Source organism: Cupressus sempervirens, chromosome 4, assembly GCF_028749045.1.
Source record: "Cupressus sempervirens isolate cs-2001-9-10 chromosome 4, ASM2874904v1, whole genome shotgun sequence".
In the NCBI taxonomy this organism is placed as follows: Eukaryota; Viridiplantae; Streptophyta; class Pinopsida; order Cupressales; family Cupressaceae; genus Cupressus; species Cupressus sempervirens.
In genome coordinates, this window is record NC_143121.1 from 151430423 (window position 1) to 151448077 (window position 17655).

The following is a 17655-nucleotide window of genomic DNA, read 5'->3' on the forward strand; positions in this document are numbered from 1 at the left end:
AAACAGTATAAAGCCTAGAAGCTTGCCAGATGTGACCCCAAAGACACACTTCTTGGGATTCAGCATGAGATGATATTTGGCTAACCTATCAAAGACTTTCTCTAGGTTAGTAAGATGATCCATGAAGGTATGAGATTTGACCAAGATGTCATCCACATAATCCTCCAAAATGCTATGGATGAGATCATGAAAGATGGTTGTCATAGCTCTTTGATAGGTAGCCCCAGCATTCATTAGGCCAAAAGGCATCACGTTGTAGCAAAAGGTTCCCCAAGGGGTAGTGAATGCTGTCTTATGCTGATCCTCTTCTACAATCTTGATTTGATTATACCCAAAAAATCCATCCATGAGGGACAAAATTTCATGTCCAGCTATAAGATCTACAATCATATCTATGTTGGGAAAGGGAAAATCATCTTTTGGACAAGCTTTGTTAAGATCTCTAAAATCAGTGCAGATTTTGATGTCACCAGAAGGTTTAGTGATGGGGACCATGTTGGAGATCCACTCTGAATAGTCGATAGGTCGGATAACCTTAGCAGCTAACATTCTTTCTAACTCAGCTTTGACCAGTAATGCCACCTTGGGGTGCATTTTTCTAAGCTTTTGTCTGACGGGCTTGATCTGTGGATTGACTTCAAGATGATGAACTACAAGCTTTGGATCAAGCCCTGGCATGTCCGGATATGACCATGCAAATCATCCAATGTTCTCTCTTAAGACCTCAAAGAGGAGATCAGCTTGGTCTTGTGATAGGGATGCAGCAATGTGAACAAGCCTAGGGATCTCTGAAGAACCGATGTTGACTTCCCTAGTATCCTCAATTAGAATAGAAGATATCTTTGGTCGATTATCTTGAGGAGGTAATGCTAAATCCTCATGTTCTTCTTGTGGCTCTAGATGTTCTTGCTTAGGGGTTCTCTTCGCTACCTTAGCTAGTCTCAGATTCACCTTAGTTCCAATTCTGGGTGTATCGAAACTAGGTTGGGGATTTTCTACAAAATACCCCTTGGGATCTAGCTTGTAGATATAGGCAGAATCTAGCTTTGTTTTCTTGTGAGGTGTTTTAGCTCCCATGAATCTCAAAAGTGCTTCCTCTGATGTGAACTCATCAATCTATATGACGCTTGGTTGGTCCCAATCTATGAGTTGTGGATGGGTGAGTGGTAGGTCAATGAGGTCGATGGATAGTTCTTGGAGAACAGAGTCTCCGAGGGAGATTTGGTCTAGGATATTGTCATAGGCTCTCTTTTCAACTTCCTCAGGAATGTCTTCAATTTTGACAAGGTCGTGGTGAATGTTCAAAAAAGAGTGACAGTTCATATTGGTGCCCTCAGTTGTGGGTATGCCAAAGCCAAGACCTGACTTCGATTCCCACTTATGTGCGTCGATGGGGAACTGCATGCCTCTTTCTTCTAGTCCTAGACCACCACCTTGATAGTTCCATTTTTCAGTGATGAGCTTATGTTCTTGGGGATACTTCTGGCTGAAGTGATCAAGGCGTGCCTAATTCCTTTGAGGTGCATCCTTATGTAACCAATTGTTGATATCTGGAGTGAGCTCCTCATGAAGAGGGATTTTCAAGGATACAAAGGTTGTTGGGCCAAACTGTTTGTATCGAGGAGGTGGAATCTCCTTAGCTTTGTGATATGTCAGTCATCCATGGGCATGTGGATCAAGTGGGAGTGCCCCGACAACAAATGCATTTGACAGACTATACTCTCCATAGCCCTTGTTATTGATCTTTATGGTAGATAGGGTAGAGGCGAGGATGGTTTCTGGGTCATTATGAGTGTGGGATGAGCTGGCGATGGATGTGCTGATATCAATTCCAGCGCAATGGTTTGTATATGAAGCTTCAACCGCATTGCAATAAGCAAAGGGTTCTGGATTGGCATGGATGGTTACCTCTGTGCCTTGATGCAAAAATTTGATGCACTGATGGTAAGTGGATGGAACAACTTTCATGGCATGAATCCATGGGCGACCAAGGAGGATGTTGAATGGTAGGTTTAGATCAATAACATGGTAGAGTGTTTCTTGGATGACTTGCCCAACCTTGATTGGCAACAAAATAGTTCCTTCTGTGGTTCTTTCCAAGTTGTCATAAGCTTTGATGGTGATAACCTCACTGATGATATCTGTCTCAGTATACCCAACTTGTTTTATGAATTTTAGGGTGCAAATATTCAAGGCTGATCCATTATCTATCATTACTCTTTTCATGGCAAAATTAGATACCATGATGGCTATGCAAAGCAGAAGGGTGTGATTTGGCTCAACCACGGGTATGTCAGTGAGTTTGAATGATACGGCACATGAGGATGAAAGGTGTCCAACAAGATTACAAAAATTAGTAGCATTGATATCAAAAGGGACACGAGATTCTATTAGAGCACTATCAAGGATGTTCTTGTACACAAGACTAGTGTGAAGAAGGTCTAAAATGGAGATTTGGGCTGGCATGTTCCCAAGGTGTTCCAAGATATTGTACTCGCTTTTTGATGGAGCTGATGGTGCTGGTGAAATGGGTGGGCCTGCGATGTTAAATCGGGCTCTTCGAGTGGTGAATGCACACTCATTATTTGGTCCTTGGATATTGATAACATTAATAGAAGGCTCTTTCTCAGATATACAACCTATAAGGCTACCATAGTCTATATAGGATGAAGTGTGGTCATTGTTCTTCCCATGCTGTTGGTTTCGTTAACGGTTGTTGGTGTTGTTGTTGTTGGTTTGGAGAGGTTCTTTTCCAGGATTTTGATTGTTGTGAGGAGGAAAAGAATTTTGATAGATTTGTAAGCCTGCATTGGGAGAGGTTTGGGCACTAATAGTGATTTCCTTCCGATCAATGAGGTCCTGCACATAGTTATTCAGTTTCATGCATCTGAGGGTAGTGTGACCTTTTACCCTATGAAATTTGCAGTACTCATTATCTTTGTACCATGTAGCTTTGTATTGTCTTGGGTCAAATTTGCTAGGTAGGAGGAAATTTGATGAGGTTTTCCTTGACTAATTTCTCAAAAATGACATCCAATGGCTCACCAAGGGGTGTATAGTTTCTAGGTGTAGGTTGGAATCTGGGCTTTTGTCCTGCAGCTACCTTGATGGCATTAGCTTGATTGCTAGACCCTTGAAAGTTTGGTCTTGGATTGTGATTTTGATAGCTGTGGTTATTCTACTATTGGTAGTTGATAGCTTGCTGATTGTTTGGTTGATAGGGTGGGTTGGACTGGTTGTGAGAAGGACCAACAATATTCACATGTCTGGTGTCAGTGACACCATCTGTTGCAACATGCTTGTTTTTATTCCAATACCTAGACTTGTCATTGGAATGTGATTGATTTTGGTTGGCTTCATTGTAAATCTTGACCACACCATCTTTAATGAGTCCTTGCTCAAGGATCATTCCTTTCTCTTTGATATCTTTGTAGGTCTGCAAACAGTTCATGGTCATGTGGTGAGCCAAGCTAGGATGGGCATTATCAATAAACATTTTCACCAAATGGCGCTCTAGCAAGGTGCAAGATATGCGGGTGGTAAGGGTTTGCCATCTTTGCAGATATTCGGGAAGGCTTTCTCCACCTTTTTGCTTGGTGTGGACAAGATCAACTACTGATAGCTCTGTTTCAACAAGATGGGCATATTGGGCTACAAATGCCTCAGACAATTCAGCAAAATTTTTAATTGTGCCATAGGGGATTCTATAAAACCATTCAAGAGCTGGTTCGACCAAGCTTTTGGGAAAGAGATGCAAGAGGAAGATGTCATCATATGCCACTTCTTGGAAGTGCATGTAAAATTCTTTGATTTCTGCGATAGGATCTCCTTTTCCTCTAAATTTGTCAAACTTGGGTGTCTCAAAATGCTTGGGAAATGGTGTCATGGTAATGGCTTTGTTAAATGGGTAAGGACACACATTCTCAAACTTGAAGGTTTTTGGATCATTTCCCTCTTGGATGTTCTTGAAAACTATTTTCATGGCTTCCCATTCTGAATTAATGGGTGATGGCTGGGGTGCCCCCAATGTAGGAGTGCCTTGAGGTAGGTATGCACTAGATGGGGCCACTGAATATGGATGGCTGTAAGGGATTTGCTGATAGGGATTGTACATTGTTTGGGCAGCTGCATGGTGGATGAGAGTTTGCTGAGGGGGAGGTGGTGCATAGTGCTACATGTGCTACGAGGCTTGCTGTTGATATGGGATTTGAGGTTGGGATTGAGAAACATAAGTTGGTTGTGGGATAAATTAATTGCTTTGTGGAGGTAAGGTATAAGATGGTTGTGAAGCTTGGGGAAAGGATTGGGGGGCTTGTGGGGTTTGACCAAGGTATGTGGGTTGTGCCCCCATTTGCGATGGTACCTGCAAATAATTGGTGGTTGGATGGATTGGTGGGTTACCTCCTAGAAGTGGCATTGAAAAGTAGTTGGTGGTGGAGGTGGTGGGAATTGAAAGCTAGGAAATGGAATTGATGGGGTTTGATAGCTTGGTGGCTAGATTTGGAAGCTTGGTAGAGTGGTGGTAGGAGCTTGGGTCACTTGAGAGATGGGCAGAACATTGGTAGTAGCTTGTGGGGTTTGATAGCTTTGTGGAGTGAGGGTAGTAGCTTGTGGATTTGTGGCTGATGGCACTGAGCTCCCAAGACCTAATGGAAATGATGGAATTGTGCTTTGGGCTGTGGTGAACAAGCTGGGGGTGATGAAAGGTTGATTACTTGGCCCCATGGGCAGTATCCCTGTTGTATATTGCTGAGGTTGGCCAAAGATGCTAGCACTGATTTGGGAGATGGGTGGATTTGGAAGGCTGGGTTGGGGAGTAGCAACAACAATAGTGAAGGGCATGAATGGTGAGGTGTTTTGGGCAAAGGGGGTTTGGAGCAGAGAGGTATGAACCGAGGATGGAGTGGTGGTGGCTAGGTTGGCTTGCAACATGGAGATTTCAACTTGGGTGGATGATGGTATGTTTGGGTCTGTTGGATCATATGGGTTGGCTGGAGGCTCTTCTTTTGGCATATAGTGAGGATAATTTGGATCATAAGAGCCTATGGGTGGTGGTAGCTGCTCAAACAATGGGTGAGATGGATCTAATAATGGAGGGGGTCTTCCAAAGTCAAAGGTTCCTACATTGTCCCTTCGAAAATGAGCCATGATTGTCTCTTTGTTCTTGTCTATAATGGCATTTACCAATACTGCATTTCCTGGTTGGTTCATGAAAGCGTCAATGTTAGTAGATGATGGTATAGCTTTCTCTAGGCTGAAGGATGGCTAGGTGCTCAAGGGGGGTGAGACTGTTCAATCCAAATTATAGGGCTCCATTATTTCTTTCTTCTTGGCTAAGTGAGTGACGGGTGGCATGAAAAATGCTCCTAGGGATGAGATGCAACAAATGCTGGTGGATGCAAAAGGGAGGAAGGATTTTCTATGCAAATGATTTCCTAGGTTGAGGCAAAGCTATATGACAAAACCTAAGGAGGATTAGGTTGGGGATTCTAACTTCAAAGATATGTTTCCAAAGCACAAAAGGTCTACTTTCCTATGTGCAAGCTTGGTGGTGATTGTGTCAACTTAAGGATAGACTGATGATCTTTTAGGAAGAACATGAGATTGACCACTTGTGGATCCCAACCTTTAGCTCAAGGTGATGAGGGATAACAAGTGGAAAAGCTAGATTACCCTAGACAAAGCTTTGTCAAAGGGATAACCTTGGTGAGATTGGTGGTTTTGAAAGATTTTAGGAATGGCAAACTTTTAGCAAGGTGACAAAAATTTTTGAAGGCTTCGATGTGAAGATTTTGGATTGCTGGTTATATGGTTTGGTCATAAATGAGATGGATGAGCTAATAATGCTTAAGGGGATAACCTAAGATGGCTGACTTTTCTACAAAGATGACTCTAAGGTGAAGCTTATCCAAGAAGGTGTGGAGAAACAAGGGTGTCTAATCATAGAAATCATGCCTAGTTGGTAAGGAATAAGCAGGATTAACTCCTGGATGTTGGCTAAATTTGATGGTGTGCTCTAACCAGGCCTCTTGAAGTGGTTTGTTGGCAGCTTTATCCTCTACTTTGTGGAGTTTGGCAATTCGAGGACTTGGTGTTAGTTCTTTTCTCTTGGCTGAAAGTTCTTGGTATGCCTAAGATGGTTTGAGTTTAACTTTGTGGAACTTCTGTTTGGGTTTGGGTTGCTCTGACATCAATTCTTGAATCTGCTAGGCTTTGAGAGACCTTGGTTATTTTGCTTCAACTTGTTCAACTTCTGGAATAGGCAGTGACTATGCTAAGTGTACCCTAAGCTAGGATTGAACAAGTTTGGCAAATATTCATTCAACAAATAAAAAAGCAAGCAATAGATAGGAACAACCAGATAGAAGTTTTGGATTCTCAGAATGTGATACTTGCGCTGAGGAGTGTGTATGTTTTACAAATGTTTCGATCAGTCACTTCAAACACATTAACACTCTAGATGTTTTTCTATAAGGCTGACAGTTGGTTTAGCTAGGGAGTCCTCAATATACCCAAAGGTATGTGAGGCCCAAATCCATAGATGAAACCAACAAGATGTTACACAGCCGAGAGGAGCGGTAACCCACTTCTCCTCTTTCACTTCTCAAGGGTATAAAGTTCCGTGAGGCTTAGCCCGAGTGACAAAAATCTGGATTCCAAGAGAGGTGTCTTTCGATTCACCTCCCGATTCTTATACTCCGCCAAAACGCTGGAGTTGAGGTCGTCCAAGGGGTGATGAAATCCCCAAGTAGGCCTCCTAAAAAGAAACAAGGTTTTGGATCCTAATCTTATGCACCCAAGATGGCCTCGAAAGACGACAAGGGGAGAGAAGACTTGGATGAACTTGGGCTAAAAAAAAAAGACATGCTTGTTCTTTTACCAACTGACTCTTATGTGTGCTAATCTAGACTTTGCAAGCACTCATGTTTAAGAGACAATGTTCAATTCCAACTTGAAGTGCCAACAAAAGTAAATCGATTGAAGAATGCAAACAAGAAGAAGAGTTAGGGTCAACAAAAGAAAACTCATGCGCCCGAAGGTCCTCCACGCCAAGTATCGATTAATTTCCTTTAAAGCATTCAAGAGTTAGTGTGATTTTGTTTTAAGCCCAAAGCAAAGATGTGTGAGACTCGATTTGTCAAGCGCGTGCACAGAGGCCCTCCACGTCAATAGTTGTTCAATTTTAGTGCCCAAACTTGAAGTGTGATCAATTTAATCTAGAGTTTTGGTCATTTAAAATTTTTGATAAAGTTAAAGCAAACGTTCAAAGACCAAGTGAGTGAGTTAGATTGTGGAACATTTAACACCTTTTTCAAGTAGACCCATCCTCATAAATGGCGCTGAGATTGCAACCAATGGTTGAATTGATGGGTGATTAGAAAAGAGGTTAGTCCAAGGAACTACTCAAATTGATTTTTGCAAATTTGTATTTAACTTAACAAAGTTTCTTAAATGTCCAAAAATCAAACTTTACCTAAATTGCATGTGGAAAAGAGATTTGTTTTGTTCAATTTTAGAAGCTCCAAATGAAGTGTTTGATATTGCAATGGTTAATTGATCCTTGGCATTCAAGATTGGATTTTTTGTTTTAATCATGCATTCAAGAAAAAATTGATTTTAATCCATGGCATTCAAGAGTGTGTTTAGCAACATGCATTCAAAGACAAGTGATTAAACATTCAAGTTTTTTCCTTTGAGCATTCAAGATTGAGATTTTGTGTGTTGTTTTAAGAACTTTGAAGTGCTTTATTTTAACCTTAGATCATTCAAGATTATTTTGGACTCAAAAGTGAAAATGACTCTTAGGACTTTGGTTTTAATTCAAGATTTTGTGTTCTAGTTTGCATATTTTAAGCCCAAAAATGATATTCCTAGATTGTTTTGATGCATGAAAAACCTAGGAAACATTCAAAATTTTGCAACAAGACATTTGTTTGGAACAAATAACAAAGCTTTTAGGAAAATTTTTGGCAACCATTTAGGACTCTTAGTTTTCATGAGATTTTTAAAAGAACTTTAAAATATTTGCAAATGAGGTTCATTTTATCCTTGATTGATGCTTTGAGTTTGATTTAGATTTCAGTGTGCACTTAGTGTTGATTTTGAACCTTTTGAAATGGAAACTTGAAGTTCCTTTTAAATTTCCAAAAATGAAGTGTTCCAAACTTTGCATGAATGCATCTAAAACCTTGATGTTGCAAGGATGAAAATGATTGAATTGGTTTAGTTTCACTTGTTAAAAGGCTTTTTTTTTTTTTTTTTTGCAAATTTTTATTTTTTAATGGATTTAAGTATGATTTAGGGGTTCATTTTAAGCACTAAAAAGAAGTGTGTATGATTTTGCTTCCTTCAAAAAAATTGGTCAAGATCTCCCACAAGAAGCAGAAGAAGAAGTAGATGGAATAAGAAGAATATAGACAAGAAGAGGAATAAGAATTCCAAGTGCTTTATCCACCTATAAGCTTGAAAAATCTGCAAACACTATGAGATAGATTATGAATTCCTTTGTCTTTTTCATGCTCATGTGGACCTACAAAACCAATTTATACAATCCTACCAATCAAAAAAACAAAAAAAATTAACCAAAATTAGCAAATGACATACAAAACTTGACTAAAAAAGCTAATGAAGATGACCCATGAAGGGTCCCACCGGGCGTGCCAAAATGTATATGAGAAATGTTAGTATGCTAATAGAAACCAAATTTAAATAAAGCTTCTACAAACTAAACAAAATTCATAAACTTCAAGATAGACTAAGATGAACTCTCAATTGAGAATATGAGCCATTAATGGACTCTCTCAATGAGAAGCTCTCTTGTTGAGTGCCTTTGTCTAAATAGATAGGATGTATGCTCAAACTTATGCTTCAAAAAGGGCTTCAAATGAAGTTGGAATTTGGGTGTGAGTGTATGGTTTTGACGTAAAATGACTTCTTAAAATGGCATTATGACTTTACTTCATGGATTGTGTTCAAATGGCTTGGGAGAGGATTCCTTAAATAGGCAAAGGGCTTGAGGGATCAAGGGCTAGGATGCAAGGATGGAGAAAAGCTCATGGAGGGCTCAGATTGCATGAGAGGAGAGCACATGGATTGTGCTTCCTTACAGCCAATCAGGGAGTGACACATGTCACAAGGTGAGAGGATGGAGGAAAGGAGAAGGATGAGTCAAAAAAGGAAGCTCAAGGGATAAAATCTTCATAAAGACCCTCATAATGGCTTGTAAGAGCAATAAAAGGGCTTGGAAGAGTCATTTATGGCCTAGTGGGCTTCATAAAGTTTTATGGTTGGGATATTTTGAGGGACATGAGAGGAATTTCGACTTGGGCTTGATTAGGAAGGTTTTAAGCTTGCTGCGGCTTGTGCAAATTATTAGAGGATGGATTAGGATGGTTTAGAATTAGCTTAGGGATAGGCAAGTGGATGGCATTTAATGAGGGTGGGTGAAGGAGGAGATATTTGTTAACTTTGGCTTGGGTTAGTAAGTATTAACCCATGTTTAGAGAATGTGACAAGGTTAAGAGGGGATTAGGATTAGGTTTAAAGACATCTTCTAGAAGAGTCTAGACTTTGGATGAGGATAAACACTTTCTAGAATAGTCTAGAATTTCCTAGGATGAGGATGAAGACTTTCTAGAAGAGTCTAGAACTTCTTAAAATGAGGATAAATTAGATTTTTAGGAAATAAATAAATTTTTATATATTTCAAGGGTTTGGGTTGAGGAGAGATTTATTAAAACTTTTTTAATAAACATGAGGATTAATATTTAATCTTAATTAAATATTTTGAGTTGGGATTAGGGGTAGGAAATGATGGGATTAGCCTTTAATCAAAATTAAAGAAGGATTAGGAGATTTTGGAAGAGGTTAGTGGTCTTAAGGAAATTGGCCAAGTTTTGGGCAAAAAATAAATTTTTAAATTTATTTTGGGTTTTTTGGTCAATTTATTAATTAAATAATTAATAAGTAAGGAAATAATGTTTAAATAAGATTTAAACATTTTTGGGAGGGATTCCTTAATTAAATATTTTTAATTAAGATAAAGGGATTTAATGGCATAAAAATAAATAAATTAATTAAATAATTAATTAATTAATAAATGATGATGTCATCAAAAAAATTTCAGAAAATAAAAATTCTTTATTTTCTAAAGGTTTTTAGGTGTCTACACTTCTCACCATCAAATTTTCTCTAGCGTCAAGTCCACTTGGTGAACTCTCAGTGTCTTCTTGAATCATAGCATTTCTATTATTCTATCCACTTTCAAAGGATCTGCATTGAAAAGATCTATGTCCCTCTTTACCACATTTGAAACAATTACCATGAAATCCACCTCTAGAATAAGAATTACCTCTTCCTCAGTAAGAACTAGTGCCTCCTTGGTAAGAATTACCACTTTTCCATTTGATCTTGCCTTTGTTATCATTCTTCCATTTAGATTTTCCTTTATCCTACATAGAACTTTTAGATATGCCACCTTCACCATAAGATCTACCTCTGTCTCTCTGGAATCTACCACCTCTACCTCTTCTTTGTCAAGATCTCCTTAGCCTTCAAGGCATATTGGTATGCTTCTTCTACACTTTCTAGCTTCATAAAAAATATTTCATCTTGTATTCTAGATCTCAATCCATTAATGTACCTTGCAATTTTCTCAACATCATCATCCACATGTCCAGATCTAATGTCCAATCTATAGAATTCCTTAGAATATTCTTTCACACTCATGTCTCTTTGTCTCAAATTTTGCATCTTTCTCAACAAGCTAACTTGGCAATCAATAGGAAGGAATATGTTCTTTACCTTGCTCAACATCTTTGGGCAAGTTTTGATCTTCTCCTTTCCTCTCCTTTGTCTATCATTTTGCAGGTGCTCCCACCATAGTGATGCATGACCTTTCAACCTAGTGACTGCAATCTTCTCCTTTCTATTATCAAGAGTGTTTTCATACTCAAAGAACTTCTCCATATCAGAGATCCAATCCAACACAGCATTGGTATCCAATTTTCCATCATAAGGAACAACTTCTACAGTAGGCTTTGAATTTTCCCTAGACAATACTCGCAACAATCTTTCCTCATCTTGATCTTCTTTAGGTTTTGGATTATGGTTTGGTGCTACTACTTCATCATCACTCACATCATCAAGATGTGCTCTTCTCCTCTAGGCTATCTCTATAGTATCTAATCTGGCTGCAATTTGTCTCAACTAATCCAATATAGCATTATCAACATTATTTCCTCTACCACAAACCATCTTTGAAAATTAGATTCCTATAATATTGTAACCATCTACAAGTTATAGGTCAAATCCATAGATCTACAACCCTACAACCAAATCCAAACCAGGGTTCTACATGATCCAATCTCCACAAGGATGAATCTCAAGCTTTGATACCAACTGACGTAGGCAAATGGTGAATAACTAGGGCCAAAGGCTCACCTAGCTATCCAAGCCACCCAACAAGAGTTAACACAATGGAATCCAACACAAGAAACATTGACCAAAGGAGGAGGAAGAGAAAAACACTTTTATTGATTCATTAAAATATCTTCATACATGCCCAGCTATAAGGCCTTCTAGGTTATGGCCAGATACAAAATATAACTTCCAGATCCATGATCCAACTTTAAATTCACATTTCTAGACACATATGCCTTCACTTTATAAACTCTCCAAAATCTTCCCTAACTTTAAGCCTAAGCGTCCTATTTATACTTTCCAAAATGGCTTACAGAACATTCTAGAACATAGAGAAGCCACAAGTTGGCTCTCAGCAAATATAACTACCTATACCAAAATTAAATGTGAGCAAAGCTGGCCCAAATAGGAACTAGACATAGATTACTTAGCAAAAGAGACCTTTCCAAAATTGGCACTCGACATCCATAGGAGCTCAGCATCTAAAGGAATTACACAGTAGCAACTACAAACTTGGTAGCAACTACAAATTAGAACTTGGTAACAACTAGAACTCGGTAGGAAATAGAACTCGGTAGCAACTGGAACTCGGTAGCAACTAGAAACTAGAACATGGTAGCAACTGAAACTCGATAGCAACTGACAGAATGAAAAAATTGTGTAGGATTACAAGGAAAACCTTGGATGCTCCTACATCAGCCAACTCCTTCATCCTTTTTATAGTTTTCAAATTCTTGTCTTGCTACCTCAAGTTTTTGCAATATGAGATGGATGTCAATCACTTGATTGTCAATAACCTTTTCCAATTTATAAGCCTTCATCTCCAAGATCTAAACTCCCAAGCTATTAGACCTTCTCAAGAGAACATTACCTCTTATACTAATTGTCAGAAGTCTTAATTGAGAAACTAGGATACTTCGAGGGGAGGGGGGTTTGTAAATGAAGATCTATATTAGGTAAACCTTTTTTTTAATCTTTTAACATAAACTAAAATGCATCCATAGTAGAACTTGTAAAGTCAAATACTTGTAACATGTAGATCTAATATATCAATCACATGAATGAAATGTAATCACAAAACACAAAGATGTGGTTACCCACAAACCCTCCAAGGTAAAGGTAAAATTAGGGTGCGGATGACACCCACAAATCCTCACTACTTCAGTAATTAAGTCAACTTGTTAGGGTTAAAGTGTTGATCACTTCTACTGATCTATCCTGTGAGGCATCTACCCTATTAAAGGCATTTGATACTATTAGGTCTCACCCTTTGAGAGGATTTTACACTTACAAAAAAGTAAGGACTTGGTTAAGATATTTACAAAGGTTTGTTAAAACCACTATGTTAATAGATTATCCCTGAGTCAATCTATTAAAATTGATTCAATATCGATCCTTAGTATGCTCTAAAAGGATGGTTTTGAATCTCCTATCTTCAATATGATCTGATTTCTAATCTGATATAGCTTTCTTATCCTTCACTACTTTGATAAGGTCACTTCTTTTGCTCTACAATAACAAAACTCAACTCTCTCACCTTCGACGCAATGTTTATACTTTCACACTTGATCTACTCTTTGATCACATGAATATCTTGTTTGGACCTTCTCACCTTCATCAGTATATATCAAAATAAGTTTTGATCTACTCTATTTAAAGATTTCATTAATAATTTTCTAGATGCTTCCCTATTTGACCTCTTCATCTAATGGGTTGATCAATATCCATAGGTATTTGTGATCCATATCATAAAATGTGTAATGACCTCTAAAAATATTAAATTTCTTTTTCATGTTGTCCTAAAATGGATTACCTCAATTTTGATCACTATTGACCTGAATCTTAACTAGTTATCAGTTGCTCGACACTTATTGTCTCTGATACTCAACCTTTTTAGGACAAGCTTTTTTTGCTTGATCTCTACTATGCTCGATACCTTTTTTGTAACTCAAAAACTAATGTGTTTGAGCTACTCAACATTCATTAAGATTGGCTTATACTAAAACTACTCGGCAACCAAATATTTTCTTAACTCCTATAGAGCTTGGCATATAGAAATTTATTTACAAGTCTTTATATGACTCAGTATATATAGAGTAGCACAATCACAATGATGACCATCTGACACTACCTAGTATATGACTAAGTGTTTAGCACTAATAGAAAACAATAGTTAGAGATACCAATAAAATTTATTGAGCATAACATGTAGGATATTAGAGGGATTGCAATGCTAAAAAAGGGGCTTATAATTTACTAGACAAGTTTTGGGTGATTACAACAACTAAGTCTATGCCTCAAGTGGATTTTTTCCATACCATGTGCAAAAATAAAATTGGAATTCATTTGTTACTAATATGTAACAGTATTTTCATAAGTAAACTTGATTATAGTAGAATTAGTAATATTTATTATACCATAAACTTTTAATTCTACTTTGATATCCACTAGGTTCATCAACAATCTATGGAAAAGGGAAAAAATTAAATTTGGAATATTATATTTTTTCCCTTCATGCTTATTATTAATTGTAAATTATCTTTGACAATATTACCTCATAGAAGAGATAACACAAATTTGAAACATTTTTATTGATGACTTACTAGGAATCTTAGGCATTTGTAGAGCTGATCATTATAAAATATTATAAATATGAAGCTAAAAGTAGAAGCTAACATCTAGAGAAGTAAAGAGGGGCGTGGAAATAGATAGAGATAGAAAGAAAAAGGATGAGAGGGATATGGAAAGAAATGAATAGATAAGAAGAGTTGGATGGAGAGAGGTAGGGAGAGAAATAGATAGTGTGAGATACATATAAGTTGAGAAGGAGAGCAATAAATAATAAAACAAATTTAGAGAGATAAAGAAGAGAGATAGAGGGATTGAGATAAGTTCCTAAGGAAGGTAGAGCATGGTAGGTGAACATATACATGTGAAGAGATAAAAGCAAAGAAGGTGAGGGAGAAACAATTACTTAAAAGAGGAGACAATAAAGGAAGGAAAGATAGAGATATAGGAAAAAAAAAATTTAGAATATGATGAGTAAAAAATAGATGGAGCTAAATGGAGAAATTCTTTTTCCTCTCCATTATTACATTTTAAATTTTTATTTTTATTTGAAGTTTCATATATATTTAAATATATAAATTAGAATACAAAAACATTGATGAATTTCTATTATTTAAAATTATTGAAATGCCTAGGAAATAATATTATTCCATAATGTATACTTAATATTAAAATAATCCATAACAAAATAATCATGCACTTTTAAAATTATAATGTTTAAAATTACTTGGACTTAAAAAATCACTATTTTGTTTCTTATAATATATTATTTCTTCACATTTTCTATCTTTTCCTTGTTGATCTATTGCTACAACTTTTAGTCCAATTAAATGATTAATAAATATATTTTCAAAAATTTTAAAACTTATTTCTTTTCTAGTTGAATATTGCATAAAAACTAAAGATTAGAAAAAATATTTGTAATTTGTTGGTATATTTGAAAATTAATAATGTTTAAAATTGGCCCTTTATGTGGAAGTTCTATAACAAGAACCCAAAATAAATATAATTCCTCCCATAAAAAATAGATAATGCATATCTTATATTTTTTGACATAACTTAGAAAACACATAGGAAATTGACTACAAAAAAGTAGGGAATTTGGAATATTTGCTAGTTTACTAGGCTATATTGGTGGTTGCTAGTTAGATGTGAGTAGGGTATAGGGAAAATAGAAATAAAGTGAAGCATTTTGATAATCAGTTGACCTTTTATCTTATTTTTTTAAGTTCCTATCAAGTAACATAAATGAATGCAATGATAGTTAATGAATGATTAATTTATTTCCCTTTATCAAATAAAAATTCAAAAAAATTGAGGGATACTTTCATTTCTTACTATTTATTATGAACAAGCTATTAAATTTGTAACCAAATTTCTAATGTGAAATAATTTTTACATCTTTAAATTGTGTTAAAAGTGATTGTTGGATTCATTGTCATATATCAATACTAAAGAACCTAATACTATCAAACTATATGAAATATTGTCATTATGTAATTACACATTGAACAAAGCTATGTTGAGGTGTTATATAATTTAGAATTATTTCAAAGAAGAGTGCATTGTTTGTGAGTTGTATATAAGAGAAAACAAAATAAACTTAAGTGTCCAGTGTAGTATGAAGTGATTAAGTGATTGAGGTTCCTGTTGCTTCAAATAAAGGGTTTGGAGCAAAGAGTTATGACTATTGTCTGGAAGGAAGTTGATAGAAACTAGGAGGACTAGAAGAAACAATTGGGCTATTCATTATCTCTAAATTTTCCTTGTAGCCTACATTTACAACCCTAATCATAGATGAGTATTTAAGTATCTTACTTCATATTGGATCCCTTTTTTTATCTATCCTTATTCTTCTTAGTACCACTAAAAAAAATGTATTTCCCAACAAATACAAATTTGTATTTAATTTATATTCCTACAGGGATAGTTAGAGATGGAAAAGTTTATGTGGTAGGGGTTCTCTAGAAAGTATCAGAGGAAGAGAGGAAGGAGATGAGGAAGACCCTTTGTTTTAACATAATGCCTCATCATATTTATGGGACAACAAGTTCAATTTTTAATGAATTCCAATATTCTTGCAAATAAATCATGCTTGTTATTTCTCCAGTTTACTGTTTCAAAGGAAGCATGCTCATTATTACTCTATTTTATAGATCAAAGAAAATAATTTGAGAAGGTGAGGAAGATGTTCCCTTCCTCAAAAACATTATTCATGAGATATGTACACCACATTTTTCAATTTTAATTTATGTGCTTGCATTTAAAAAAATAAAATCTTTCATTATGTCCTATGCATGATAATTTTGAATGCTCAATAGGAAGGGTAAAAATGTGAAGGATTTATTATAAAGGAATCTAAAATATTTGTACCAAAGAAAATATTATAAGTTGATAACTTTTCTCATAGTTTCATCCTTCTTTCCATGGTTTATGTTCTTCATATTTATAATTAGAGTATTGGAAAATATTTTTTCCTTATTTAATATTCTCTTAACTTTATTTATTATGATTTTTTTTAGAATGTGAGAGATTGTTGACACTTATAGAGATTGTTGAGATGGAAAATATCTTGCATTTATGATAAGGTTTTCATTTATGTCAACATATGTTATGTTGTTATAAATAGACTCAAATCTTGTATGAGTGGTGTAGTGTGAAGAAGGTGAATCACCAAAGGAGATGACATCATCCTCAATAAATAACCACACAATAGAAAACAAATAAAACATAGACAATTAGATCCAAAACAATCAATTCTCATAATAGAAACATAAGATTTACATCCAACATGCTCAACTATAAGACCTTTTAGGTTATGACCAAATATAAAGCAATTACACTAGCAACTCTACAAGACCTCACAAGATTCAAAATATAGCTATTAGGTATGTGCAGGATCATGGTCGACCAAATTATGGCCTTAAGTGGTAGTTAAAAATAAGCAAATCATGCTTATGTTAACTTGAAACATAATTTTAAAGTGGTTTTGTACTTTATATAAAAAAGTGGTAACAAAATAATTTTTAGGAAATTGAATGTAGTTTCTAAAATACTGGGCCTTATCTGGAGAAAAAATTATTTGATTGGCCAAAATTTTGGATTTTAATGCAATACTATAAACATTTCAGGGAAAAAATAAAAAGTAGATGTATGTCTAATCACCCTAATCAAAATCAAATGATAATATTTTTTTATATAACTATAGATATAAAAAGTAGACTCATGCTTGGATGTGATGCCTATTTTTGGGTATTTTTATTCCAAATAAATAATTAAATATGGATTTTCTACTATAACTTTTCTAGAATAAAAAAAATCCTATGTCTGACCACCTTAACTAATTGAAAACTTTACAAAATTAATTTTTATTTAATTTTTCCTTATACTAGGTGAAGCATAGAATGTGACACAACTTTTGGATTTGAAAACTGTTATACTGTTTGAAAGTTATAGCTGTCTTTCAATCAGTATGTCAATTGACACTTTACAAACATTTTCATTAAAACTTAACTAATAAATACTCATCAAACTCAAAATTTGATAGCAATTATATTGATGGAATCTTGAGACTCTCATTAAAAAACACTTTTTGTTTCATTGAATTTTGATGAAAATAGTATTGTTAAATGGCTACTCGAAGTCTTAAAGTTAGTGAAACCTTTC